The following is a 27,592-nucleotide window of genomic DNA, read 5'->3' on the forward strand; positions in this document are numbered from 1 at the left end:
AGTGAGTTGAAGGCAAAGAGGAGAACAGATGGAGTTTGGTACTTATGTCTGATATTGTTGGCAGTTTTATTGCACAACAGCCTCTTGTACCACCATACCTTTTATACATGTAGTTTTGGTGCAAAAAGATTGTGGGAATTAACAATGTGGTATAGTCAGGGTCCCAATATTCTTTTCAAGGGAAGCTATCATCTGTGTTCTTAGAAAGTGTGATGTGAACACAGCAGGGCATTCATCCCCAGTGGAAATCATAGCCAGGGCAAAGTAGCTTCTCTGGTTTGTACTGGGATGGTAAAAGTGGGGAATGGTGTTCTCTTTGGTTGTCTGTAAGAAGGACAAAATGTATGAGGTAATATCTCACCCTCCTTGGGAAGTAGCAAGTTTAAATGTCACAATGTGTGTTTTGCTTAAGGGCCAAAAGAGGCTGAAAATCATTCCTTATGCTTTTAGGGCAGTGATTCTCAGGCAAGTTGCCATAGCATCCTGGGATACCTCAGTCCTTTCAAGGGTGCTGCAGGGTGCCATGCAATGTAAGCATTGTTGGATGTACACACATGATTCACAAGATAAACCCCCATATTTCAAAGGGGAATCCATAGTGTTAAAAACCTTGTGGCCTGTTGTGGTCAGAGTTCTGTGCAACACAAGAAGTGGCCACTATTTTTCTGTAGTTTAAAAAAAAAAAAAAAGAGAGAGAGAGTAAAAACTAAGCTGCATTTTCTAATGAGTGTCTCAAGTCTAAGGAAGTGTGCCCTAGGGGGTTCTTCTATATTGCTTTTTCGTATGTATTTAGTTGAAAACGTGGCCCTTGAGGTAGTCTAGCCTTATACAGTTGATTAGAGAAATAAATTTGTCTGGGTGCTTTGAGAAGTCTTGAGTTTTGTGAGTCATTAGCATGTGTTCATAATTTTCAGCTTTTGGATTCTATTATTTAGGCTGAGTAAAGTGAGAAGAATTTGGAGTGTGTGAAGTTTTCTCTGGAAAAACAGAAGAGTAAAACAGCAAAAGTTAAGGCAGGGGGCAGATGATGACAGGAGAGGAAACCTGTTCTGGGCTAGCTCTCTAGCTGGCCTGAATGCCAAATCAGCAAATCATACAGAGTAAAATTAGAAACTATGTTCTTTGCGTTTTGGTTTTGCCTGCCACTAATGCTTGTGTTAGCTCCTGCTTTTTGTAGCTTTGGAAGTTATACTCTTGACATGTATATGGCTTTTACCTTTCAAGCATTACTGTTAATCTTTCCATCTCAAGCTGATAGTGCTGCCTGCATTTATAATAGGAAGGGTAGTACAATTTTAAGATTCTATTTCTAGCTGCTTATAACTTTGCTAGACTTCAAGGTTAGGTACAAAGATTCAAAAAGACTTTTCTGTAAATGGTGTAGTTTAGATTGGTAATGAACAGAGCACACATTTGCCCTTTGGTGGGAGGGGCAAATCTTAGAAGGGTTCCGCCATTTTTAAACAAGTCTGTGCTCTGAGCTTTTGTTCTGGTATGGGTATAAACCAGTTTCGGATCACTTTTATATCAGTAAAAGTGTAATATCTGTACCTGGCCTAACTGTTTGGGCATATATATTTCTATGGTGAAAGTGTTCTTCAGGCTGAATGTTTTTGGAGAGTTTCAACAGAAATGGTTTACTTATTTTCAAGAACAAATTTTGGGGGGATTATTATTTGTTATTTGTTGTTGTTATTTATTGTTATTATTTATTATTAATGATATGTCCACATAAAAACAAAATTCTTGCTACTGCTGTTCTGCAAAGAAGCTCTAGTTCTCTTATGTTCTAATGAAAGCACTTGAAATCTGGCATAGACATTGTCACCCTGGTGTCAGGGTTTTGTTTTTTTTTTGCCATCCCAAATTAGGGGACTGAGCTTGTCACCCTGCTTTGATTTCTTCTGATAAACATCTGTTTGTTTTATCACTAAGGAATTCATGCATGCCTGGAAGAACAGAAGTCTGATATCTCTCTCTCTCTCTCTCTCTCTCTCTCTTTGGCTCCCTGCCTCCCCACCCTTTGCTTTGCTTGCTTGTATGTGTTGCATCAGGCCAGAAATGGGTTGTGAAGATGGCACAAGACCATCAGCACAGTTCTTGCTTTGTGTATATGGGGCAGGAGCAGAACTTTAATGACTTCATATTTTTTAGTATCAGCTACTTAGCCCTCAGGGGCACATCCAGATGAGCACGCATGCGTCTCTTGCAGCGTCTCAAACCCCTTTAAGATGCTGCAAGAGGCATGTGTAGGAACAAAAAAATGTTCCCTATAGTGCATATTTGCAGCCTGGGGGCAAAATTAGACCCCTGGATATCCAGGGGTCAAATAGTACCCTGGGGGGGGGGGAAAAGCAGAGCAGGGCACGGTCAGGGCTTGGCCCGGAGGTTGGAGACAAGCAGGGGGCTGGAGACCAGCGGAGGGACTGGGGGGCAGCTGTAGCCCCTGAGGGAGGCTGGGACCTTGCAGGCAGGTTAGTCTGTGTGCTATGTGTGGGGGGCTCTGCCCTGTGGGGGGCAGGGAACCCACCCCTCCTAAGCAGTCCCCACACCCACAGTTGCCTCACATCTAACCACACACTGACCCACAACCTGCCACGTCCCTGCACATGCACCCGCACACTGGAGACGCATAGCGGGTGCACATGTACCCCCTGAGCATGGTGTTACACCCCCTACAGAAAGGTGCTGCCGGCAGTGCCGCGGGCGGTCACCATTGGGCCCCTCCTTCCCCCACTGCGGACACCACTGGTCACCTTAGGCTGGAGGAGGAATACCCATCCAGAGTGATGTGTGGGGCACAGCTCCAGTGGAGCGGGTTAGGCAGATGTGGAACAAGGAGGAGGGAGGGTGACGTGGGGCTGGATGTGGAGCGAGGGGTGGGCATAGGCAGATGAATACATAGGCCAGCTGGGCACAGGTGCCAGGGGAGCCTTCGTGCGGGGCTGGGGTCAGGAGCAGGGCAGGGGAAGGCAGGGTCTACCCAGCTCTTGCCGGTGGGACATCGGGGCTGCGGAGGAGCCCCAGTCCCAGGGCAAGGGGCTGCTTCCCCACTTCATCCCCACTGGCCCACACAGCCCTGCCCAGGCTCGTCTAACCTGGCCCTGTGCTTATCCCAAGCCAGAGCCACTGATTTTTCCCTGTGGAGCCTGTGACTGCTGATCCTGCGGCCACAAATGTGCCTGCCCATCCTGGGGCTCTGACTCCCCTGTGAGCAGTGGCTCTGCCAAGCGTGGGGGCTGCAGGGGTGGACAATGCATGGGAGGCACAGAAGGAGGCAGGATCAGCCTTGCTGGAGGCTGCAAGGGAAGCCCATGTGTGCAGGGACTGGGATTTGCTATGCTGGGCACCTGGTGAGGATGCCCTGGTGGAGGGAGTGCATGGGGGGGAGGGGCAGAAGCTTGGCAGGTGCTGGGGACCTCCCCCACCCCCCGTAGGCAATCTGATGCACTCCCAGACTTGGGAGGCACTAGTTGCCCATGCACCTACACACCCATGCACATCCCCCTACCCCTTCCCACAAACCCCACATTTCCCCATCACACACCTATCCCCAAAGGAAACAAAGAGCAAACATTAAAACATGGAGATATGTAGGATTTATTTTATTATGATGCTAGAGACACTGGTAGGCTTCCAAATTTCTTTAACATTGTAGGTACAGCAATGAAACATTGCCCATCTGATCAATTCCTGCCCCCCCCCCCTTCTAACTGTGGAAGAATGTGGAATTTGGGGTATTTCAAAAAGTTAATTTGGGATGCTGCTTCAGCAATTCAGGTGGCGTAAGAGGCTAGTGTCCCCAGATACCAAGTGACTGGGCCTCAGAACCTCCTGTCTGTTTGTCGCATTCAAATACTGTGGGCCCTAAGACCCACCCAGCTAATGAGTAGCTCTTATTGTATGGAGGCTAATGGGTGAATATTACAACAGAATACTTGGGACAACTAATGAAAAAAACAGGATAGGAATGTCGTGTCGGTCAAAGGGTCAAAACATGAAAATAAGTGTGCCTGAGGGGGACACCGAGCAGACCCCTCCGGGCTGCGCCCACTGGTCATCAAAGACATCCAAGGAGCTGGTGGACACTGCCCATTGGTGCTCTGCCTGGAAATGTGCACAGACAAGTGAGAGGAAAGCAGCCCTGCAGTCTCCAGGCACCTTCCTGGCCAGAGCTTCTTACTGGTCAAGTACAGGGCCCACTTGGCCAGGGCCAGGGGGAGGTTAACCAGGAGGTCCCAGGACTTGCTGGGGCTGCGGGGGTGACCAAAAACCAAAAGCGGAGGGGTGAAATTCAACCAGAAACTCAAGAGGAGGTTCTGGAGATGGAGGGGATGCAGACTGGTGAACTCGAGGGTCATGTGCACCAAGGTTTCCCTCTGCCCGCATAGGGGGCAGGAAACAAGTGTCCATGAAGCTCGCCACATACACACCCATGACGACAGCTTCATGGACGAGCTGCATGCTGAGGTCCCCAGTGGCTCATGGGATGAGGGTGTAGTACAGACTCAGTCACTGGGGTGCCCAGAAGCTCCTGAGGGCAAGTAGTCCTGTGTTGCTGCTGGCCAGGGCAGGTTTTTGTACTGTGAAGACAGCACAGGTGCTGGCCCTGGGCTCTAGCTCCCCTGGCTGCAGATCTGGGAGGAGCCAGGCAGGGTTATTTTGCCCCAAGTGGCACAATTTGCTCCACACCAAAGTGTATGTCCAGGCACATGTGCTGAAGCAAAAAGCCCTGACTTAAATTTACACCACTTCTGTATCTGAGCTGCTGCAAGCTCACGTGTTTACATGTGTGGACGCGCGCCGTAGGTAGGTAGGGAAAAGGGAGTTGGGATTTTATTTGTTTGAAAGAATAGAACTGGTATGTTTCCTGATTGACAGCTCAGAATATTACATGGAGTGTATCTTGTATGCTTTTTCATGTGTATATTCAAAATAAATAAAAGTAGACTAACATTAAATGACCAAAATTATCTTAATCTTTGGGGTTTTTTTCTTGTTTTTTTTGGGTGCAAGGGAGAGAGAGGAAAACACTTTCTAAAAAAACTGTTCTTCCTTTTACAATAGTTAGAAATATTGCAGTTTACTTGAAAGAGCAGATCATATAAAATGAGAATTTTGGCTTGACTCTTCCATTCAGATTGTTCTACATTCTTTTCCTCTTACTGCATTAACGTGGTAGACATCTTTACTATGTAAAGAAGGTCAAGGGCAGAAATCTGTAGCTCTCACCATCCTTTATTCTTTGTGTCTATAGGCAAGAGGTATAGACAAGGTCCTAGCTGGAAGGAAGAAAAAAACCCAGCAGGCTCTTAAATGTAGCAAAAATCTCAGAGACACTGTGAGGTATTTAAAGTTGAGAATCACAGACTATGGAACTCAGAGGAACCATGAATTAAAATGTGGGAATATTAACATTGCTCCTTGCACAAACTCCCTTTGTGATCTGAAGACAGCTGTGTTCATGTCTCTAAGGGTGCCAGAAGTCTGGTAATAATATTTAGCACTTCTCTCCATACATCTCCAAGTATAATATTAAGACAAAAGCATTATTATGCTGAAGTACAGATAGGGATGCTGAAGCAGGGGTTCAGTTGTTTATTTGTTTTTCCCCCCAGAATCATATAATAAATCAGTGGCCCAGTTGAGAAGGGGCCTAAGTTCTCTTATAGGAGGGTGGGATTTTTTTAATCAAGAAAGTCTGGAATATAAATGTTTGAATGCAAATTCTGGATATGAGTAATTACAGCATGGATGGATGATCAGTAATGCTGATGCATAGGTAGATGAAAAGTTTATATTTTGAGTACATCAACTTGAGAGTCTATGACATAGACTTCAAGTAAAAAAGCATAATTAAGAAACCAGTTGTGACATCCAGCACTGTTCAAGTTAATGGGAGAAGTGACTCAGAACCCAGAACTCACCCAAATTATTGTATGGAGTTTGGAGCAAATAGGTAAAAGTTGCTTACTTTCCTGTTTGTAAGGAGAGCAAGATGTCTGCTAATTCATAAACCTGTTGACTCGGCTGACTGTATATACATACTTGTTAGTATCATTCCTGATGCAGGACTGCCAGTTTTGTTGTCAGGCTTGTGTGATGTGGATCAGTATCTGAGAGTAACTAAGAACTGGGGAAACTACATTTCTGCTCTGATCCAGTAGAGCAGCGGTTCTCAACTGGGGGTCTGTAGTCCCCTGTGGTGTCACAAGCAGGTTTCAAGGGGTCTGTGTTGCTTGGGGATTGGGCGGAGGCTGCTACTGGAGACAAGTACAGGTACTCCTTGCTTAATGTTGTTCCAGTAAACCTTGTTTTGTTATTACCTCACTGATCTATTAAAAAACACAGTCATTTAAAGTTGCTCAGTGTTTGGTTATAACGTTTGCCCGCCGCCTGCTAGTAGGTAACTATTGTGATGTAATTGGATTTGCTTAACATAGTTTCATTGAGTCGCATTTTTCAAGACCATAACTATGATGTTAAGCAAGGAGTAGCCGTACCAAGACATGGCCGGCTGGGGTTGACCTTGGCAGTGAGAATGGGAAATCTCCAATTTGGTGAGCCAGCATGGGAGGTGATGCTGGGGGATTTCCAACCCACAGGCTTATATTGTTATCCCACTGCGGTTGCTCGCTTGCTCTTGTGCGCTCTCTCTCTCCCACCTCTTCCCACCTTTGCTTCTCCTTGCCCTCTTCCCTCCCTTGGGGAGGCATCATTACGTTTCTCCATTTGTGCAATCTCAAGCTGCCCCTTCCTGCTTGAGAATTTAGTGTAGGGTCCATAGAGCAGCATCATATGATGTGGTTATGTGAAAAGTAAACAGACCCCTGCAGCCATCAAGCTGTAACAATTGTGCCTGCTCCTGAAGCACAGAAGTTTTTTTGGAAAGAAGCCAGAAGGAGTGGGAAGTAGGCAGTGTGTGACAAGCGGGGATCCAGGTTTTCCGTTCACTGGAGAAATATGTGGGAAACCATGGGTTTTCCCTTTCAGACTGGCAGAGTTCCAACCTGCAAGGGGATGCTTGCAGCTGGAGGGGAGTGGGATGCAGGGGGTAGCATGTGCAGGCCAGCAATACCACCAGGCAGTGGGGGAGAGCAGCTGCCCCAGCTGCCTACAGCTAAGTTTATTGGAGGGGAGGCATAAGCGATGCTTGGGGGAGGGTGGGGGACAGAGAGACATGGCAGTGGTAGCCACAGTGAGGGATGGAATGGGGCAGTTGGGGCTGGAGGAGCTGTTTAACTGGGGTTTTTATAGCATGCTAAGCTGAGCACAGGCAGGGGAAAGCGACCCCTCAGCCGCCCCGTGGCTGGCACCCCGCACTGCAGCCGCTGGCAGCCCACATGGGGCTGCCTGTGCCTGTTCCGGACAGCCCCGTGGGCTGTGAGTGGCTGCAGCAGGGAGTGCCGGCCACGGGGCGGGGGAGGGGCTGCTTTCCCCCACGCTCAGCTTTTCCCCGGGTTCTTTCCTGGCACAGAGGAAAGTGGCCCCTCCCCCGCCTTGTGGCTGGTGCCCTGTGCTGCAGCTGCTTACAGCCCACATGGGGCCGTCCAGAGCAGGCACAGGCAGCCCCAAGCAGGCTGTGAATAGCTGCAGTGTGGGGTGTCGGGCACAGGGTGGGCGAGGGGCCACTTTTCCCCGTGCTCAGCACCAGCTTCTTGCCTGCTGGCAAGCAGGGGGTTGGGGCTCTGTGCTGACCCCTGCCTGAACCATGGGGCTTGGGGCCCTGGGTATGAGTGGGCATGGGAGCCAGCAGGAACACGGGGCCTGCACCGGGGTCCCGGGTCCAGTGCCAGCGGGGCCCAGAGCAGGGTGGCAGGAGCACGGGGTCCCAGCTGGCAGGGGCTATATGGAGCCAGGCCAGCTCCTTACTCCCCCTGCTGGTGCAGCCCAGTCCAGCTCCACAGATCCCTGCCAGCCTGTGCCCTGCTTTGGGTCCCACCAGTGCTGGCCCACTTGGTAGGATGGGGCTACAAGTGCCATGAGCCACCTGAATCCTGGCCATTCAACTAAGGAGAAGGACTGGCCTGTGACAGGAAGCATCTCCCCGATGCTCAGGGTGATCTTGCTCGCCCTTGCAAAACGTTCTGCTTTCTGTCCACCTCTCCCTCACTGTTCCAGGGTGGCCTGTGTCTGCTTTGTGGAGGGGCTTTGGAGAGAGAGGGGGACTTCCCTTTGGGCATGCTCCTGCTGATGCCAGGCTAAGGAGGAGCAAGGGCAAGAGGTGGTGCCTGTGGAGATGCATCAGCATCCGTGTGTGGCTCATGTGTTTTGTTCCCTTGCTTTGGCTGGTTTTGGCTTGGCAGTGCAGGCAGAAGCATATGTGGGATCATCTGCCAGCTCAGAATGATCCCAGACCATACTATCTGCTCGCTTCTGGGGTGCGGGTGCATGTGTAGATGCTGCAATTTCTCGTTCCTCAGCAGACACAGGCACAGCAAGAGGAGGAGTGGACTCAGCTGAGCCACTTGCCTCCACAACCTCTACCTCAGCTTCCTCTGAAGTGCCTTCTGGGGAAGGAGACCTGGCTCAAGGGGAAACTTGAGGAGTGTGGAGCACAAATGCAACTGATTTTCCCCTCCTTCCCCAGAATTTCCTTTGCTAGGGCACTCGGATCCAGCTCTTCCTCTGGCACCGGAAGGCTCAGCATGGGAAGTGAAATGGGGGGCTGGAGGAGACTCATGCTGGCGCTGGTGCTTCTGCTTGTTGTTGTCATGGTGGTGGTGGGGGCAGTTATGACTGGTGCTCTTGGGATGCATTCTCAGGCAGTGGCACTGGTGCTACTCCCCTTTCCTTGCTGCTTGTGGAAGCCTCATCCTTGCTAGTTGGAGGTAAGAGGCTGAGTCTCAGTTTGGGGGCTGTGAGCTTACACCTCTCCCTCTACTCACTCTTCTGTCCTCCAGGGAAGGTTTGCTACCTGCCTTTCCATCATGCTTCATGGTATGTTTCATAATGTCTTGCTTTTATACAAATATATAAATATATCTTTCTTCCTATATAAATTTGATAATGTATGTGTGCTGCAAAGTATAAATGTACAGAAATAAAATATAAACGTATTTCCTTTCCTATATAAATTAAATTCTATAGTGTAATATCCTATCCAATATAATTATACAATTGAAAAGAATAAATCAATTCATATAATAATAAAATAAAAGCATCTGGAAGAAAGAAAAAGGTATTCTGGAATCCATCTTGCTAGACTGGGCTAGGCTAGCAAGTAGGAAATCCTTCAGACCAGTGCTAGTAGCCTTCCTTGTCTAAAGCTTCTGAGCTACTGGCATCTGCTAGTCAGATGAAATGGCAAAGGCATTGTTCTTGTCTCAATTCATTAATTAGTCAGTAATTGTTAGACCCCAGGGCAGAAAGCAGGTCAGTTCAAATAATGCTTCCTTTTATGCTGGTTTTCCATCCCTCCTCTAGAGCACTGAGATTGGAAGGGACCTCAGGGAAGGATCACAGTCACTGGCCAGCTACAGTCAATATGACAGAAGCCCTTCACCTCCCCCCCTTACTTTCTGTTTCCCTGAAGGCAAGCCCAGCTTCAGCTTCGAAACTTAAAACATTTCGATGTTTCAACTGGCTTCATTTTGAGACTGTTTCGAAGCACTTTTTTTCATTTCGATTTTGCTATTTTGAGTCTAAACGAAATGGCCAGTGAAATTTTGCACAGCCCTGGTATTCAGACCTTGTGAAAATCATGCAAACCTGCCTATATCAATCTCTTCATGTGTCATTTTCAGCTTATGTACTTTCTATTGACATCTGCTAGTCAGATGAAATGGCAAAAGCATTGTTCTTGTCTCAGTTCATAAATTAATCTGGAGAAGAGAAGATTGAGGTGGGATTTAATAGTGCCTTCAACTACCTGAAGGGGGTGGTTCTAAAGAAATTGGAGCTAGACTGTTCTCAGTGGTGGTAGATGACAGAAGAAGTAGCAATGATCTCAAGTTGCAGCAAGGGAAGTTTAGGTTAGATATTGGGAATAGAGGTGTGGAAGCTCCATCCTTGGAGGTTTTCAAGACCCAGCTAGACAAAGCCTTGGCTAGGATGATATAGCTGGGCATGGTCCTGCTTTGAGCAGGGGGTTGGACTAGATGACCTCATCAGGTCCTTTTAAACTATAATTTTTTATGATTCTGTGAGTTCCTCTTTACCCAACTGTGCAAAATCTGGAATTCCCCAGCTTGCCTGTATGGCCTTAATGTGCCAAGAGTACTGTAGTCAGAGGTGGTATCCCACTTTGTGGCTTGGGCCAAGCTTTGTCACAGCTTAGGGGCATGCAGAACAAAGGTTTTGGCTTAGGTCATCTAGTTGCAGCTGTCGGAGTCAAGCGTGTTCATAGCTTGACATAGCTTTGATCAAGATTTTAACTATTCCTAATAAAATAGTCTGTTCTACCATTTTTGAACAATTTTTTTTGAATTTTTCTCTTCATGAGAGGATTTCATTAACTTGAAATCTATATTCAGTTAAAAAGTTGAGTGTTTTATAACAAAGTTATATTAATGTGGTTCCAAATTAAAATCTGTTGCTATGGAAAAGATGCATGAAAACAAGAGAAATGATAAAATTGACTGCGTACAAAGGGCTGTCAAATGCACAAAATAAATGACATAGAAAGAGCATTTATTTTTTCTGTTTTAAATTACATGAATTAGGTGTCCTTATAACAACAGTGGGCCTAAGGGTTTGTTTTTTTCCCCAGCAATTAGATGGGTCTTTAATTTAAGTTAGCATACCTTTGCCAGCACCAAAAATAAAATAAAGCTTACCAAATAAGCTGAATAACAAAAAATAGAATTTTTGCAATTTAATTTATACAACATCAAAACCACTGCCTCTGGTATTAATTTTATTCTAGTATGCAATGCGTGTACCAAAATTCTCTACATTTGTTAATAAGGAAAACTTTCTTATACCACAGACAGTACCAGTATACCGATATGTTTTCAGTTTTGGTTTGCTTGGAGTTCTTGTAAGCACTTGGTTGCATTTTCCCCCCTCACTAGCCCTCAAGAATTTTCTGTACATGCCACCTTTTCTAAGCTTTACGTGCCCACTTTTTGTTTCATTTTGATGCAGCTCTTGAGGTATGGGGTGCTTTTTTGTGCTGGGGGGGCGGGTCTTACTTAAGAAATCGTTGTCTTTAGCTCACAACCGGGATGATAGATATAACGTTGAACAATAAACACAAAGGGCTTGAGCATTTCTGAACTGAGTTTCTACAACTGTGTTTCAGCAGGGTTCTTCAGGAGGGGGTGAGTGACATAATTTGTTACAACTTGTAGGCTGGCTGTATACCAGCCAGTTTGAGTTCTGTTGTATAATAGAGAACAGAGGTCTAAAGAGGAATGCTGACTGAGAAGACTTTCAAAGCCGAGCTGAAAGCAATACTGTAGAGGAAATTAAATCATTGGGCAAGGAAGTGGAGTTGGGCTGATTGCAGTCATTAATGTCCCTTTAATGAAGGGCATATAAGACACGTTACTCAGCAACTGCAATGTCCCTAGTGTGATGCCAATTAAATAGCATAAATGTGGAATTTCAAACAAACAGCTAGCACTTGGGCCTAGGGGAAGAGGGGAGGAGGATTCTTACAGGGGGAATTAATTGTCGCATCATGGAGAATACAAAATAGTTGAACTATTCCCTTGTGAGGTCTGTTTGTATGATGATGATATAAAATCTGGATTCAGCCTGAAGAACTTTTTGTTGGTGAGGGGTGTGTGTCTGAGAATTATGAGTTTTCAGCTGAAAGGACTGTTAGGTAAAGGTGGCTGTATAGTGAGCCTGATATGCTGCATGTTATTTTACCACTCTACGGGTGCTGCTTTGGGAATGGACGTGGTTCTAGTCTCTGTGTTTAAAGCTGAAGTGGATGATCAAAACAGTAATTTGCCTTAATGCCGCATTTGTTCCCCTTCTTTCTCTTTTACTTGCTTGTGTATATACAAATTCTTATCTCTATTATTAAATGACTGTGCATGTAGGAAATAGTACATTTTATAGTGGATATAATACCGGAGTCGCAAAGTTAGAGAGAGTACCATATTTACTCAAAAATAAGGCTACCCTGAATTTAAGACACCCCCCCCCCCCCCCAATAATTGGATTCTATATATGGAAAATGTATTATACATTCGTTATAATTTTTCAGGTATGGAATCTAATTATTAGGGCAGTTATCTTAAATTCACTCCCTCCCCACCATTGGTACAGCTGGAGAAGCAGTAGGTGGGGGGTGGGGTGGGGGGGAAGGAAATCAGGCAGCCCGCATGCCCACTTCTTCCCCCTGCACCCTTCCTGCTTCCCTGCCACCTGCACCCTCTTACTTGTAGCTCCATGCAGCCTCTGCCCCTTTCTCCCGCTCCCCAGTTTTCTTTTTCCCTGTTTTCCCCCCTCCCCACACCCTCCTTACTGTCAGATGCTGCTTGTACTGTTTTCTCTTGGACCATGCAGTAATGTTGGTGCTGCTGATTGGCCGGACAAAGGACCGAATTTCCACGTGCTCCATGCCCAGGAGGAAATCCAGCCTGCTGTGCCTGACAGTGAGAGAGGGAGGAGGCTGCAGAAGCTTGCGGGGGTGGGCAGGAAGCTTCTGTAGGTCTGACTGTGGCCCCAACCCAGGCTTCCCCCCCAATCATGATTGCGGGGGGAGGGGGTGGGAATCATTTTAGATTCAAGTAAATATGGTAAACGTGGAGCTGACTTTTTAAAAAACCTTTACAAGCTTAAATCATTTTCATGCAGTTGTGTTCAGCATTAAATTTTTTTTTGCTTATGAACATTCACCTATTAGTATAACGTGGCAAACTAGAATAATACTTACTTGGCCTCTGAATTGTTTACCTACCAAGCTTAATATCTGGACTTAGTTTAATAGAACATCTTGGCGTTGTTCTTCCGTGTCTTCTTTTGTTGTGGGCTTAAAATGAAGGCACTGGGTGACATTTCATCTTCAGCATAAAATCCAGGGAATTACTTGACATTCCTCTGTTTCATATTTCTGATGCAAGTTCAAATTCTAAAATAACTATTATTGAGGTGATAAGTTTTATTTTTGTTAAGATTAGAGTATTGCCAAGAAAGACAGCAGGCAAATGGAGTGCTGTTAACGGTTAAAAAAAAGTACATGGTTAACCATTCAAGTTGGGGAAAAAAGTTATGTTTCAAACTGTTCTCAAAGGGGAAAGTGGAATGTGGTGGCTACGGAGACTTGTTAAAGACTATATATACTTGAGTAACCACACTCAATGCTAGGAAATACCCTTGGGTGCTCCATGATCTCATATCATTGTATGGGGTGGGAGAATTGTATGTTTTGCCAGCACTGCTGTAGAAAGCCAGTTTATTTGGCTTAGCTCAGGGATGGGGAGAGGGAGAGCTTGAACCTTAGTGAAATGTGGGATGGTTTAATTGTGTTCTTATAAACATTTAGATTTTAAATGGAGCTACTTTACATTTCATGAGGAGCCTATTGTGATAGGCTCATGAGGAGATACCACTGACTTATTTTTAAAAGCTGCTTATTGTATGCAATAGGTCTGTATAGAATCCATAACTGATGTAAGCTGTAAATTGTTTTAAAACAATCTGTTTTTTCTAGACTAAAATACTTTTTATTTCTTCAGTGTTTTTTTTTTTTAATCAGAGCAAGGATTTAAAGATATTTTAAATAACAGCTATGCTTTTTAGACAAAGTTGTTACATTAACTGTTTGGCTGTTTCAGACCTCTTGAAACTTGAACCTACAGCTAGTTTAAATTTTTGACTGAAAACATTTCCAGATGAAAAATTGTAATCAAAAGTGATTTTTAAGTAATATTAAGGAAAATAGCATGTATGTATTTTATGTTTTGTTTAGGAAGTGTGTTTTGAAAGATTTCTGAAATAAAATGTGTAGCTTAAACATTTTATTTTGATTTTTGAAAACTGAACCATTTCAAGTATTTGGGGGTTTTTCCCTCACCTTTGCTATCAAATGCAATGAATGAGTTGTGTTTGGCATAAAAGTTGTAATTCCTTCATTCTTTTTCTACTCCAGGTTTTTAAACAAATTGAGGTGAAGAGAATTAAAAAGTGTTTTTGGAAATAGGTGATAAAATTTCAACAATAAAAGCTACATTTTACATGGCAACAGAATAGTAACCATTTTCTGTTGTTTTTTTCCCTCCATTTTTAACAGCTCTGTTACAAATAATACCAGATCTAAATTACCTTGCAAAACAAAAAACCTTTCCAGAAAAAAGGTTCAGACTTTTGTTCGCATCTCCAAATCCCTTGCATGCACACACATTGGTTTCATTGCTCAGTAATCTTTAGTGTACAGCAGGGGTATGCAAAACATGGCCTGCGGGCTGCATCCAGCCCGCCATGCCATTCTGTCCAGCCCGCAGGGCCCCTAGACATTTTTTAAAAATTAATATTTTTTTGCCTCTGGCTCATGTCAAAAGGCCAGAAGGCTCTGGTGGGTGCTGCTGACCTGGGGGGAAGTCCTTTCTGCCCCACGGAAGCCCAGCCGCAGCTCTCTCCCTGGCCCCAGGATGGGCAGGAAGGCTGCGACAGGAAAGGGAGCGTATTCGCGGCCGTTTTTCTGCTCCAGAAGTTCCTGCAGCCATGAGGAGCCCGGGGGCCCTGGGGAAGCTCCTGGCCAGCCTCTGGGGCAGCATGGGTCACCTCCCAAGGCTGCTGGAGTTGGCACAACCTGGCAGGGTCCTGGCCCAGGGCACCGGAAGCTCAGGGATGCTGCAGGAGCTTTCAGAGGAAAAAAAGCAGCCATGGCTCTGCTCCAGCTCCTGGTGCAGCTTCCCACCCATCCTGGAGGCTCGGGGGGCAAGCTGCTGCCAGGCCACTGGGCCCCTGTGGGGGGGCATCCAGGCTGTTGCCATCCCAAGCCTCAGGCGCAGGACGCAACTTCTGCACCGCATTCTTGGACTTCCTGCATCCCGGGCCATGTGCTGCCCCCAGCGGCCTCAGGTGGCCCACTGCACTGCCCCAGGGCTGACAAGGAGCTTCCCTGGGGGCCCTGGCTTCCTGGAACCTGCAGGAGCTTCTGAAACAGAAAAGCTCCTGGCACAGCCTCCCTGCCTGTCTCAGGGCTAGGGGGTAAGCTGCTGTCTGGCTGCTGGACCCCTGCAGGGTGGGGAGCTAGGCCATCCCTACAGGGTGGTGGCAACCCCCTAGTGGGCAGGGCAGCCAGGCCTTTGCTGCCCCAAGCCTCAGGTGCGCGATGCAAGTTCTGCATCGCCTCCTTGGGCTTCCCGCATCCTGAGCCACATCCCCATCATCTCGTGGCACCCCCAGTGGCTCCAGGAGCCCCCCCCACACTGCCCCCTAAGCCTGACAGGCCCTTCCCCGGCAGGCCTTGGCCTCCTGGCAGCAGCAGGAGCTGCCAGAGTGCAAATGCGGCCATGAGGCTTAGGACAGCAAGGGCCCAGCTAGCTCCCTGATTGCAGCCCTTCCTGCAAAGCCCACAGCCACACCTTCCTCCAGATGCAATTACACATCCCACAAATACTACACACACATCCACAGCTCCCCACATCCACTCATCCACCCACCCATACACCCCAACACCGCTGCACACCCCACACACTATACAAGAATAAGACTACATTTTGAGCTATTATGCAATCACTTCTACATATAAAGCACAAACACACAGGTAGCAGGACAAAAATATATTTTTAATTGAATTAAAATATAATATTATGGGTATTTGATTTTTAGTACATAATTTTTTTTTTCTGGTTCTAAGATAGCAAACCCTCTTCTCTGAAGGAGTACTTCCAGGGGCAAGGGGAGGGACTCACAGTGGCAAGGGTCAGAGGTTGGGGCGGGACTTCCAGTCCCAGGATGGTGACCAGGCAGTGGGACACCTGTCAAGGGGAGGGGTTACCCATGCGGCCCTCGACGGTTTGCCAAAACTCACTAAGCGGCCCTCTCCCCAAAATAATTGCCCACCTCTGGTATACAGGTTTCCCTCACTTTTTGCAGGTTCTGTAAGTGTGAAGTCACTCTTATACGATGACCCTTTTTATACCAAAAATTTGTTATATGTGAGGTAATTCACTCTTATGTGGTAGGTGTGGTGGAAGCCCTCAGTTAGCAGCTTTGTGTGGTGCATTGTGGCAGTGACATGCACCAAAATATAGTCTCCTGTGTGGATCTGTGCTTCTTGCTCGTCATCTGCAACACATGTTTCTGTAGTTGCCATCCCCATTATAATAATGCCCTTGGTGGTTGTGTGTACTGTCTGTTGTTGGTGAGTACCAAAATTGTCTGGTAAAAGTGGTAGAAATGGGTCTGGGCATCAGTATAGTAGAGGTCTCAGAACATATCCTTATTTGTTACATTGTCAAGTGGGTTCCCTTTATGCAAATTTGAGTTATGCACCCTTTTCCAGGAACACATGTACAGCACAAAGTGAGGGAAACCTGTATAAACCTGCAATACGGGAGTAGAAAAGTATAGGGGAAAAGGAGGATAAAAGTAAAAGTACAGTAGTTAAGATGTGCAGTTTATCTTGCCATCTAATTTTTATTTTTTTTCTCATCAGCTAGTATTTCAGTTTTTCCTGTCTACTATTGTATCATTGTAGCTGATGTTGATTCTTCTTACTTTGTCCATGTGGCTTTCTTTCCTCTCCTCTGTTCTGCTTACAAACTGGTCGCAGTTCGTATCTATTGGTCCTAGTGCCCCAGAGAGGAAATTCCACTTATTCTCACTTCTTGCCACAGTTTAACCTTCGTGGTAGACCCGAGTAGTAGTTCAGTTCCCCTCCTCAGAGTTTTACCTTAAGAATTTCTAGCTATGTTTGTAATTGGAAACTGTCAGGAGAACATGTTCCTTTCTTCATAATTTCTGCTGGATTACCAGTTTTTCAAACCACATGAACTATATCTGATTCCTCTCTGACCACCTTGTTGAGTCCTTATTATGTATTCCATTATGGTAGAGAAGTAAAAGCAGCAGTTTTCAAAACAGACAGTCGTACAGAATAACAACAATCCATCACTTCTGTGTTGACAAGTACAATTGTGACAAAAGTTTTTGTGCAGAAATATTTCCTTTCTGTCTATGTGGTGATGGGTCCTTTGCTGCTAACATTCAGGATCTTCTCCATTGCAAAATAATATAACCATTAAACATTTTTGCAATTTAATTTTTCTTGATTAATCAAGTATTATGCATAGGAATATCATCAGCAAAGCAGGCTCTCTCCAGGGGACGTGTTACCACTTTCAGAAGGAAGAATCAGGTTCAGCATAAGATACAATGCAACTTGTAAAATGTAAAGAGACACAAGGAAAAGTGTCATTTTTACCAACCTACCAAAGTTTCTTTTTATATGTTGTTGCTGCCAAATATAATTTATCTTGTTCAGCTTCATAAAAGTTCTAAATGGTACAAGGGGAGTTGAGTCAGTCACCCTCCATTGCTTCAGATATTTAAATAGAGCGCAGTTCCCTTTTCTTTTTTTCACACTTTTGAAATCATTCTTTTCCTGGTTCTATGTATGGTGGGAATATATTACCTTTTTACTTACTTCTTCTGGGAAAAATAAAGTAATTTTATAGCAGATAGCTCTTCTGACCTTATCTTTGTTTTTATACTTGTAGTAATTCACGTGTAAGATTTAGCAGATTCTTTCTGTATTGATACTTATAATTTAAAACCTGTATGTGTTGTTATGGCTATATATTCTTATTAAGAATATTGCCTGTAATAGTCTTAGTAGAGAAATTCAGTGAAACGTGCTCTGTGTGGGCTTGTCAGTAGGCCTGTACAAAGCAGCAAGTATTTGCTTCGGATTCATCTGATTCAGAGGGATAATGATTTGATTTTGATCCAAAGATTTGGCCATAGACTAAACAGGCAGCAGTCCTTGACCACACTGGAAACAGCTGCCTACAGCTGGTAAGACTGTGGTGAAGGGTGGAGGTGGGGTGGAAGGGGCAGATCAATGCCTCCACAGAGAGGGAGGGATTTGCCCTTGTCTAGGACATGAGGGGAGGCTGGAGAGGCTTCCACTGCTGCGTGCTCTTTGTCTGAGGCTGCACATCCTGCGCCTCCCCATCTGGGCGAGTGGCAGGAGGGCATAGGTCCCACTCCTAGCGCCTTCCACTGTCCATCTGGAGTGCAGCCCGGTCCAGCCGTCCCTGTGCAGATCCAGGGCACGCCTTCTCCCCTGCCCTCCCAGACCGACATCAAGAGACGCTGGAGGAGCCACCGGAAAAGCAGCTCCTGGACCAGTGGCGCACAGTGGCAGGAGCCCTTCTCCTAGAGTCCTAGGCTCCCCCTCCCCTGCTGGGCAGCTTGCCTCAGCCCCAATCCCTCCCTCACTGTGGGGGGCATTGATCTGTCCCCCCACACCCCCCGCCTCTGCCCACCTCAACAAATTTACCAGCTGGAGGCAACTGTGTCCAGCATGGTCAAGGACTGCTGCCTGTTTAGGCTATGGCCGAATCTCTGAATCAATTTGGACCTTTTAATGGGTCTCCCAGTTCAATTTGGATTCAGAGATTTGGCCGTGGAATTGGGCCAAATCTCCCTGAATCGAATCCACTACTGAAGCTTCACACATTCTTACTCTTCAAGAACAAGGGTGTATAATGTACACTTTCTCTGATGGTAACTTTTAAGATACTCGGGATGCTTTTGAAGGATGAGTTAGTGGATTTGTGACATCAGCATTAACTCAGCTCCTCATCACAGAGCTTACTTGAACTCATTTACATAAAAATGTGCTTTTTAAGGTGATGTGAAAGTGGCTTTCCCCCACGTTTTAAGTAAGTCTTGGAAGTGGAAGGATATGGCAATACCTGGGACTTACTCCCGTAACAGTGGAGTCTTACTGATGTCCTTCTTAATTTTTTTTTTTCTTTATCCTCTCGTTACAGCAGATGGTACACTTTGGTGGGGATTTCTCTTCATTATTGCTTTTGTTATTGGAGGCCTCCTATTTTCTTTCAATTGATTTGAGAAACTTTAAAAGATTGGACTAAGACTTTTTCCCCTAAAGAAGACAAGGCAATTGAATATTTAAATTTAACAAAGACGAAAAAGAAAAAGGGCTGTTTCCAGAATTTTACTTTGGTATCTATTGGAAACTGAATCAACATAAATGTAAAGAAGACCTGCTGAGTAGCTTCTTCAGTGATGGAGGTTAGTATTTTATTTTGCCTTAAGTAGGGGCTGATTCTAGAAATTGAATATAAAGAAGAGAGGGAAATTATGAGCAATGAGTACTGATCATTTTCTCAATCTGGTGTTTGCAGTCTAAAACAAAGCCATCTTTGTTCATTTCCTAGTCTTGGTTCTTTTTTAAGACATGCTAAATGAGATTGATGGGCCAGACTGGATTTTAATAGAATCTTGAATCAGTTTTAAAAACGTGCAGGTTCACTCCTTGTTTTAAGTTTTTCTTTTGCACTATGATTTGTGCTTACATTTTTTAATGCATTTGATTATTTAAAGGAATTTTGAATTCAGCTTGATTTCTAGGTTCTAAATTGATACTGCATCTGTCCAAGCCTTTAAGGGTTTTAGTAATTACTTTAGAGACACTACCTCCCATTCCATGCAAGGCCTTGATTCAGCAAAGTACTTAAATGTATTCAGTGAAGCACCCTGCATTATTTTAACACACCGAAAAAACTTATGTGCTTCCACATTAGCTGCTTTGTTGAATTTGAGCCCATATTACTCTTGACTTTATAAAACTTCTCAACCTTTCTCAATTTCCCCTGTTTTTTTAAAAGTAATATGCACTGGTGGTTGGTTGACCCTTTTCTACCATTTGCTGTTAAGATTGAGGCAACCTTTGAATAACATGTCTTGTTAGTGGTACAAATGTTACCGAGTAGCTTCCTACCAGTTTTGTCCACTGTTTCTGAATGTGCACAGAAAGCAAAACATACCTGATGAATCTGGGTGCATAATTGTGGCTTTGAGAGTGGACAAATGAGTTGGCTATCATCTTCTTCATGTACCAGCCATGCCGGGTCCAATATTTGTGTTCTTTTTCTTCCTGTCTTCAAAAGGAATGGTACGTACTTACATATTTTAAGAGAACTCAAATATTGCTCTCTGGTTCCACATTTTATTTTAATATTTATAAACTATAAAGTGGTTTCTTTGCCTGAAATGTGCATATAAAGTCCAAAGCAAATGAAGATTAATGGAATATAACAATTCAAACTATAGTGCTTATACTGGTACCTTCGTGAAATAAATGCTATTATTATGATAGACTCCTTTCATATTTTTACATTGCACAAATAATCTGAAGGAGGATGAATCCTAATGTTGTAATGGTAAATAGCTAAAATGTCTTATACCATTTTAATTACTGGGGGTATGATTGTGTTCAGTCTTGACTTTGGCAAATTGAGCACAATCCACAAGTCAGTTTGCCGTTAGGAGATAATAATTAAAAAAAAGGTTATTGGTTAATCTCTGTTATTGGTTAATCTCTGTGAGATCCTTAACCACTGTACTAATACTTGAGTATTTTTGTAAATTCAACTTCGCAGACTTCATTTGCTTTGAAGAAAGAGAATAAATTAGTGTAGCACAGGTTATCTGTAATGGTATGGTCAGACAAGATGAAAACAGATATCTGTTGGTCACTGAGTATAAGGTCAGACGACAACCATTCTCACTGGCACAGCAAAATAGGACAGGATGTCTGGGCAAATATAGGTGGAATTGGCAAACTCCATCATAAAACAAAAATTGAGATGAGCACATTGTGGTTTTGGAGGACAGAATTTTTTCAAGAAAAAATACCCTTACTCTTCAGTATTCTAAAATCTGGAAGAAGAAATTTTAGATGGTGCAAATACAAAATTAAATAGTTGTAGTATCTGTGTCAAAAGAAGGTTTGAAAATAGTGGATCTTGCACGTGCCTGTGCCATATGCCTGAAGGCAAGAATATTTGTTTTGCCCAATGTGACAAGCCTGGTAACATACACAAGCAACAAAATATATTCTTTCCTTCTCTTTTTTATTTTTCTTATGCCTCATTTGTCAGTCTTTCTTCCTCCCTAGATTTTAATGTAATCCATCCCTTTTATTTGTCTTATCCATTGGAAGTACAAAGAAAATTCAATGAAAGGCACTGAAAAGCATTGTTTGAAATGAAGAGTAATGCAAATAACTGATGCTCAGAAATTGAAATAAATCAATATTGAGCAGGAGAAGAGAAAAAATTAGTGAATATAACTAGAGTTGAATAATTAAAGTAATGGAAAAAACAGTGGCTACACCAACCACATGAAGTAAAGATGACTCTTCTTCATGCTTCTCTGATTTGTCTTTTTGCTAGCAAGCAGTCCAGTTCTTTTTGCCTCTCATCTTAGAAATAATACAATGATTCTACGCAGACAAGGTTCTTTGGGTAAATGTGGTATCTTTTATTTGACCAGCTAAATGGTTGGAAAAATTGTTCATTGCAAGAAAAATTGTTCTTTGCAAGGTTTTGGGTACAAACACCTGTCTTGAGGCATAGGGAGGGTCTGATGGTATTTTGTGTTCTCCTAGATGGAATAGAAGCCAACGTGCAAAATACAGGTCTGTGAAAATGCAGATACATGGCAGTGAGAATATAAGCACTCCAGCAAGTTAATATCCACTAAATTCTTTCTTGACACATGATTATATAACAGCAAGTAAAATGATACAAGCCAAGAGAATTCTAAGCAAAACGTTTTATAAATTAAACAGTTTGTACTAAACCTCCTTAAATTTTTTACCAGATTTAAAAATAGATTAGGGAAGCAGTATGTATTTCTCTCCCTTTTTAAAATTCCTCAGTTTTAAAGTATGGAACACAAAAGGATATGTGTCTGTGTTGGTGTGTAGCAAGATGTGCCATTTAAAGGTTTTGTGTTGTCAGTTATAGTCTGCTCCATATTTGGAAGAAAAGACCTTCAAATATTGATATTCTGAGTGCAGGTGTCTTTCCTCTGACAAAGTTAGATAAACCATTGTCAGAGATTGCAAGTAATTTTTTCCAGTGCCAGCTTCCCTGTAAGCTACTATAGATATCCAACACAAATTTAGATGTCATAAAAATGTGGATTTTGATATGGGAATACATGAAGAAGTGGTAAGGTAGTAAATAACGATGCGGATCTGTTTTGATGGTACAGTTGAGAATTGCTTTTGATCCTTCAGGCTTGGATGCTTCAATACAGACCTTAGCCATAGAGGCATAGTCATTTGTTTTCCCAAAAAGTGATTGTAGAGTGTCTGTCTGTCTGTCATTGTTAGGAAGTTTCCCCATAAACATTAAAGTTTTTGCATTAATGAGTTTATAAATGGAATTTTTCAAAAATGAATTTTGGAGGATAACTGTTAAATTGGAATAAGAAGGACCAGTAAGAGGTATTGAGAAATAAGGGTGAAAACCTTTACCATTGCTTTAAAAAGGCTAAAACAGTACTGCAAAAATGATTTTGTGTACCAAAACTACTTTAAAGACAGAGGGAGAGAAGCATGTGTTTGTAGTGACCTTGGGATTGAACAGACTTGCTTTTGGTATTTGACAGGAATGGTTTGTAGACCAGAGAAATAAAAAGCATGTGTAGTAAGGATACAGTTACATTTGATCTGGAATGAAAACAAGAGCTTTAGCTGTCATTTAAAACTTCTGAGCCTCCTTTATAACAAAAATTGATTTGTCACTTTCCCCTCAAATTTTTAAATGTTCATTGTCAAGACACCTCTTCCTCACTACCCTCCTTGATTCATGAAAAGAGAAAGGTGTGTTTTTTTGGTATTTTCTACTATACTGAAGGAATGGACAACAGTACAATAGCTAACAACATATTTGTTCTCTGTTGGTATGGGAGTGGAGGCTGGGCGGTTGCTTTATTTAGCAACAAATTGTTTATACTGATAGCGTCTGTGGAGATTTCCTAATCTGATAGAAAAAAACTTTGGTAACTTTGAATGGAGAGAGACATAGTTAGCTATGTTACCCTTAAGGAAGGTGGGGAAGAGTGGCACTTTTGTAGATGTGTTGAGAGGCATGAGCTTTTGTATGTTACAGCCTACTTCCTCAGATGCATAGCTGTTCGGCTGTATGTGCCATCTTGGCCTGCCTTTTGGCTTTTCATGGAGAGTTACACTCTATTAAAAAGGGAGGAAGAGACATTCATTCCTGTGACCTTGTTTGCAATGTCATGCAGACAAAACTAAACAAGCTAAAAAGGAGCTAATACTACAGAAGTAATATGCCTAGATAGTTCAGGATAGTGTATCTGGCCTCCTCAGTTTCTTTTTTTAGCTATGCTTCTTATTTCATATGTAACCTAAAGAAGTAATTTTACCTTCCTCCCTCTGCTGCTGCTGCTTTGCTGATTAAACTGAGGTACACATGCATGATTTTTTTAAAGAGGCTTTTGTAGTATTTGTTAGAGGTGCTACTGGGACAGATTCATTTCCACCGCAAGATAGAGGTTTTGGCCAAATGTAAAATTATGTTCTCTTTCAAATACAGGGCCTGATTCTGTTTTATTTCCGAACGCTCTAAGCTCCCATTGACCTTGATTGCAACTGAGTGCTTGTGTTAGGGGTGTTTGTGGTTGTAGGTGGGGAGTTGTAGGAGAAGAATCAAATGATTGTAAGACTGTTTCAGAACCTTATAATTAGAGTAGTGGCAAACAAAAAAGTTACTAGGATGGAATTTGATCGTTTTGAAAAATAGATTGTGTGCCTGGATCTAGAAGTCCCCTTTCGGTTCTTTGTTCCTAAATGCAGGTGTTACAGTGTCTCTAAATGTGCTATAGATTCCTTTGGTAGTAAACCAATGTCAGGCCTGTTTTTTGGCTCAGGGGCAATGCAGTTGGATTAAAAGAATTGCCACCTTTACTTGTGTCATACCATAATAGGATGACCAAGTGTGGTTTATCCAGATTATGAACCCAATGAAGAAATGTTTCCTTGAGAATAAATGTCTGTGGGAATTTTGCAGACAGAGAGATGAGCAGCCTTAATTCATATACACCTCAGGTGCTTAATTTTCCTTCTGATACCAAATTACCTTTTGCAGTGTTCTTTGAAAATCCTACCTTGGTAATGCGTGTTGGTTGGTTTTTCAATGCCACAAGTAGTGATGGTTGTTATGGTATGTAAAAGTTGTGAGTTCAACATTATTATTCTGTTTTAAATAGAATAATTTATCAGAATAATGTAGAACAATCCTGCAGAATGTTCTTTAGTGAAATCTATTTTAAAATGTTAAGGAGGATCCTGAAAAAAAGACTAGAAATATAGAAACAATAAGGGACCATTTAAGGTAAAGCTGGCCACAAGTTGCAGAAATAGAAAGTAGAGAAGTTTTAGCAGTATGCCTCAGTTGAATTGCAGCCTTTATAGCCATATATGTTACCTGATCGTAAGCACTGACAGTGTTCAGCAGACTTTGTAATACATTCCTATAGTATATATCAACTTTTATGTTCTGTTTTATAACAACTGCAAAAATTGTTAATGCAGTGTTAAGGGTGCATAATTACATTTACTGACTCTTCGTGGTTGTGTTAGAGCCAAGAGCACCATCAGTTCCAACCATGTACAGCCTTTGTCATCTATTTTATGTAATAAGGTGAAAAGTAAGATATTAACTAGAAAAACAGTTTGAAAAAGGTTACATAGAAGGCAGTCAAATTAACCTCCCTTTTTTGTATTTCCACTTTGTAGGGGATAAAAGTGAAGATTTAAAGTTTTATTAATGTGAGTATCTAGTTTCCTGTTTTTTTTTCTGTATTGATTTAGCTTGGAATTTTTATTAGAGTGAGTGGGCTAACTGAGGGGTAACTTGGCATGTTTTGGCTCTTTTGGAACTTTTACAGTTTGTTTCTGCTGCAGGCCCTCTTTGTGACAGACTAGGTAGAAATAATGGTAGAAAAATATGATATGACATAGGAGGGGCATGTCATTTAAGCTTTACAAAAACTTTAACAGTTGCTCAGTGGGGATACTCTGAAATAAATTCTGGAAGGCTAATTTTATGCTCCATTCCTCCATATCATATGATCATGCTAATAAATCTTTAAATGGATTTAGTTTTTCTTTTGCCTTCATTGCTTCTATTGGACAGCTATTCTGAAAGAACCGTACTCTGCTGATGGTTAAAAACATTGTAATTTCCAGCCTAATACCTTATTGTTGGGCGAACATTGTCCTTAAAATTAAAGTTTTTTTTGTCTTTCTAGTTTTACACTAACCCTATATACAGAGCGACTTTTATTTTGCTAGGCTTAATAAACCAAACTCTTTCCTTTCCAAGTATTGGTTCTGCATTCCTCTAATCCTCCCTGTAGCACTCTTCTGTACCTGTTTCAGTTTAATTTCATTTTTCTTGAGTAGCCAGAATTGTACATTGACTTCAGGTGAATTCTCACCAGTGATTTATATAGTGTAATTCACTGTCTTGGAAATGCCTCTACAATTATCCTAGAATTTGTTATTTTTGTTACATCACATTAGTGGCTTATTTTGCTTTGGGAACAATATGCTCAAGATTTTCTCCTGTCCTTACCACCCCCCCACACACAGATCCAGGGGCATCCCCCCATGTCTTCCTGGGGTGTGTGCAACAGCAAGAGCTGCCCCCCTGCATCCCCCAGATGAAGCATTCACGGCTCGGTCCCATGCCCCACCTTGGTCATGCAGCACCCTACCCTTGCCTCAACCCCACTCCATCCCTCACTACTGGGACATTTAATCTCCCCTCCCCATACCCCTTCCCTCCCCTCCCCTCTTCCCCCACAACAGACCTACCAGCCCGATGCTGCTCTCCATGTTGCCTGGCTGTCTATTGGCAGTCAGATTGGTATCGGCTGATATGGCTTGTTAAAAATTGGTCATTGGTATCAGCCCAAAAAATCTCCATTGGTCTAAAAAATCTCCATCCCTAATTTAATTGGATAAATCCCAAGACTATCTTGGAGGACCTCTGCTAAGTAATTTTCTTCTAGCTGAAAGTTCTTTCAGCATAGCTTATTGCCATCTCCTTTCACCAGTTCCTTGTCCACCTTAGATTTCTTGTATCTACCCTCATTTTTGCTAAATTTAATTTCTCATGAGGTACCTGTTCAAATCCAGATTAGCTGTACTGCATTTTTATTATTAACAAAATCAGTCACCAAGGAAAGATCTTGGGTAGATGTTGATTGTGTGTGTGAAGTACTTGATAACTTTCCTGAAGCTGGCCAGCTTTTGTTTCAAACCTTTTTGTTGAGTCAACATTCTCCTTAAAATTAGAGTTTTTTCCTCAACTGTTGTGAGGAAAGTCTCCCACCCCCTATCCCTTTCTCACCTTATCTGAAATACAACAGTGTTTACCGAAGATTGCCTGTCCTCATTGCTGTGTACTAGTTGAGGGGCTGTGTGCAGCCTATATGCTATATTCTAGATTTCAGCCATGCTATATGCTATAATGTAGTCTGATCACCCAGACTGAGCAAGGTTGGAATACATTAATACTAATCTCAGTGATCCCTAAAGAATAACGGGGTGTTGCACGGGGGTGACATGGGTGAGTTGGTAGGTGACACTTTGAGGTGAAGTGTCCAAAGGATGCAGTGTGTTCTGGTGTAGTATAGTGGGACTCAGAACTATGGAAAGTTTGGGGTTACTGTAGTTTTCTTTTGTGCCAATGCTGACCTCACTGCCTTAGCCAAAATTTTATGTTATAGGATCGCATTATTTCTGCTAAATTCTTTCTTAATTTTTAGGTGGTCTTCAAAATTTATTTTTGTAAATGTGCTCTTAAATAGTTCATAATGTGTCCACTGCAAAGTATCTATGCTGCTTACAGGTAGAGTTGTCCTTTTTTGTTTTCTTTTTTTCTTTTTTTTCTGTGTTGTCTTTAAAACATTTGGAAAACTTTGTTTTGAAAGGTACTGTATAAATGTCCTGTGAAGATTGTACAAGTTTTCTTTTAGCTATTCCAAATAGGTAGATCTTTTTATCCCTTGTCAGACTTAAGAAACCACAAATGTTTTTTAAAATACTTTAGATGGACAGGGAGAATGCCCTATATTAAGGTTGCCAAAAACCTGCTTAACATTTGCCAGTATAACCTCTTGTGTTCTGGTGCTTATAACTGGAGCAGACTTTAATCCTTCAGGGGAAAAAAATCTCTATGCTTGTTATGATCTTTTGACTGGTTTTGGAAAGATGGAAACAGGCTCTTTTAAAAATAGTGCTAAAGGTGGGAGGCAACAGTATTTGATCTTTTATTTAATGTATACACAGCCTATGCCCACCCATCATGTTGTTGCTGTGCAGTGAGGTTAAAATTGGAATTCTAAATACTTAACTATCCTCCTAGCAAAAATAAGTGTTTCAAGTATTTTTAAAATGTTGATGAGTAATCTACCTTTTGGGTCTGTATTAAGTCGCACTTTTATCCTTTTCACCACAAAATGCATGCCTCGCTGCAACTTGTCTGTATTGTGGGATTATAGTATTTTCACAGTTCTGTTGATCAGAAGGATAGTGCATGAGCTATCCAATGAGTGGCCAGGTTTGTCTGGTTATGGACATGTATACATCTGGAGCAGTTTC

General features: G+C 42.9%; 1 protein-coding gene across 11 annotated transcripts in view; it reads left to right on the plus strand.

The window, feature by feature from the left end:
* MLLT3 (MLLT3 super elongation complex subunit) overlaps nucleotides 1–27,592 on the plus strand; it is a 221,933-nt gene that overhangs the window by 42,133 nt on the left and 152,208 nt on the right. Inside the window, exon 2 of one of the 11 annotated variants that reach the window (XM_090038799.1) lies at nucleotides 24,719–24,751. The exons of the other annotated variants lie outside the window; for them this stretch is intronic. The gene's annotated coding sequence lies outside the window, so the exon portion shown is untranslated. The remainder of the gene's footprint in view (nucleotides 1–24,718; nucleotides 24,752–27,592) is intronic. 11 annotated transcript variants of the gene reach the window in all.

The sequence above is a fragment of the Crocodylus siamensis genome, chromosome 3 (assembly GCF_052110815.1).
Source record: "Crocodylus siamensis isolate JL-2025a chromosome 3, ASM5211081v1, whole genome shotgun sequence".
Lineage (NCBI taxonomy): Eukaryota > Metazoa > Chordata > Crocodylia > Crocodylidae > Crocodylus > Crocodylus siamensis.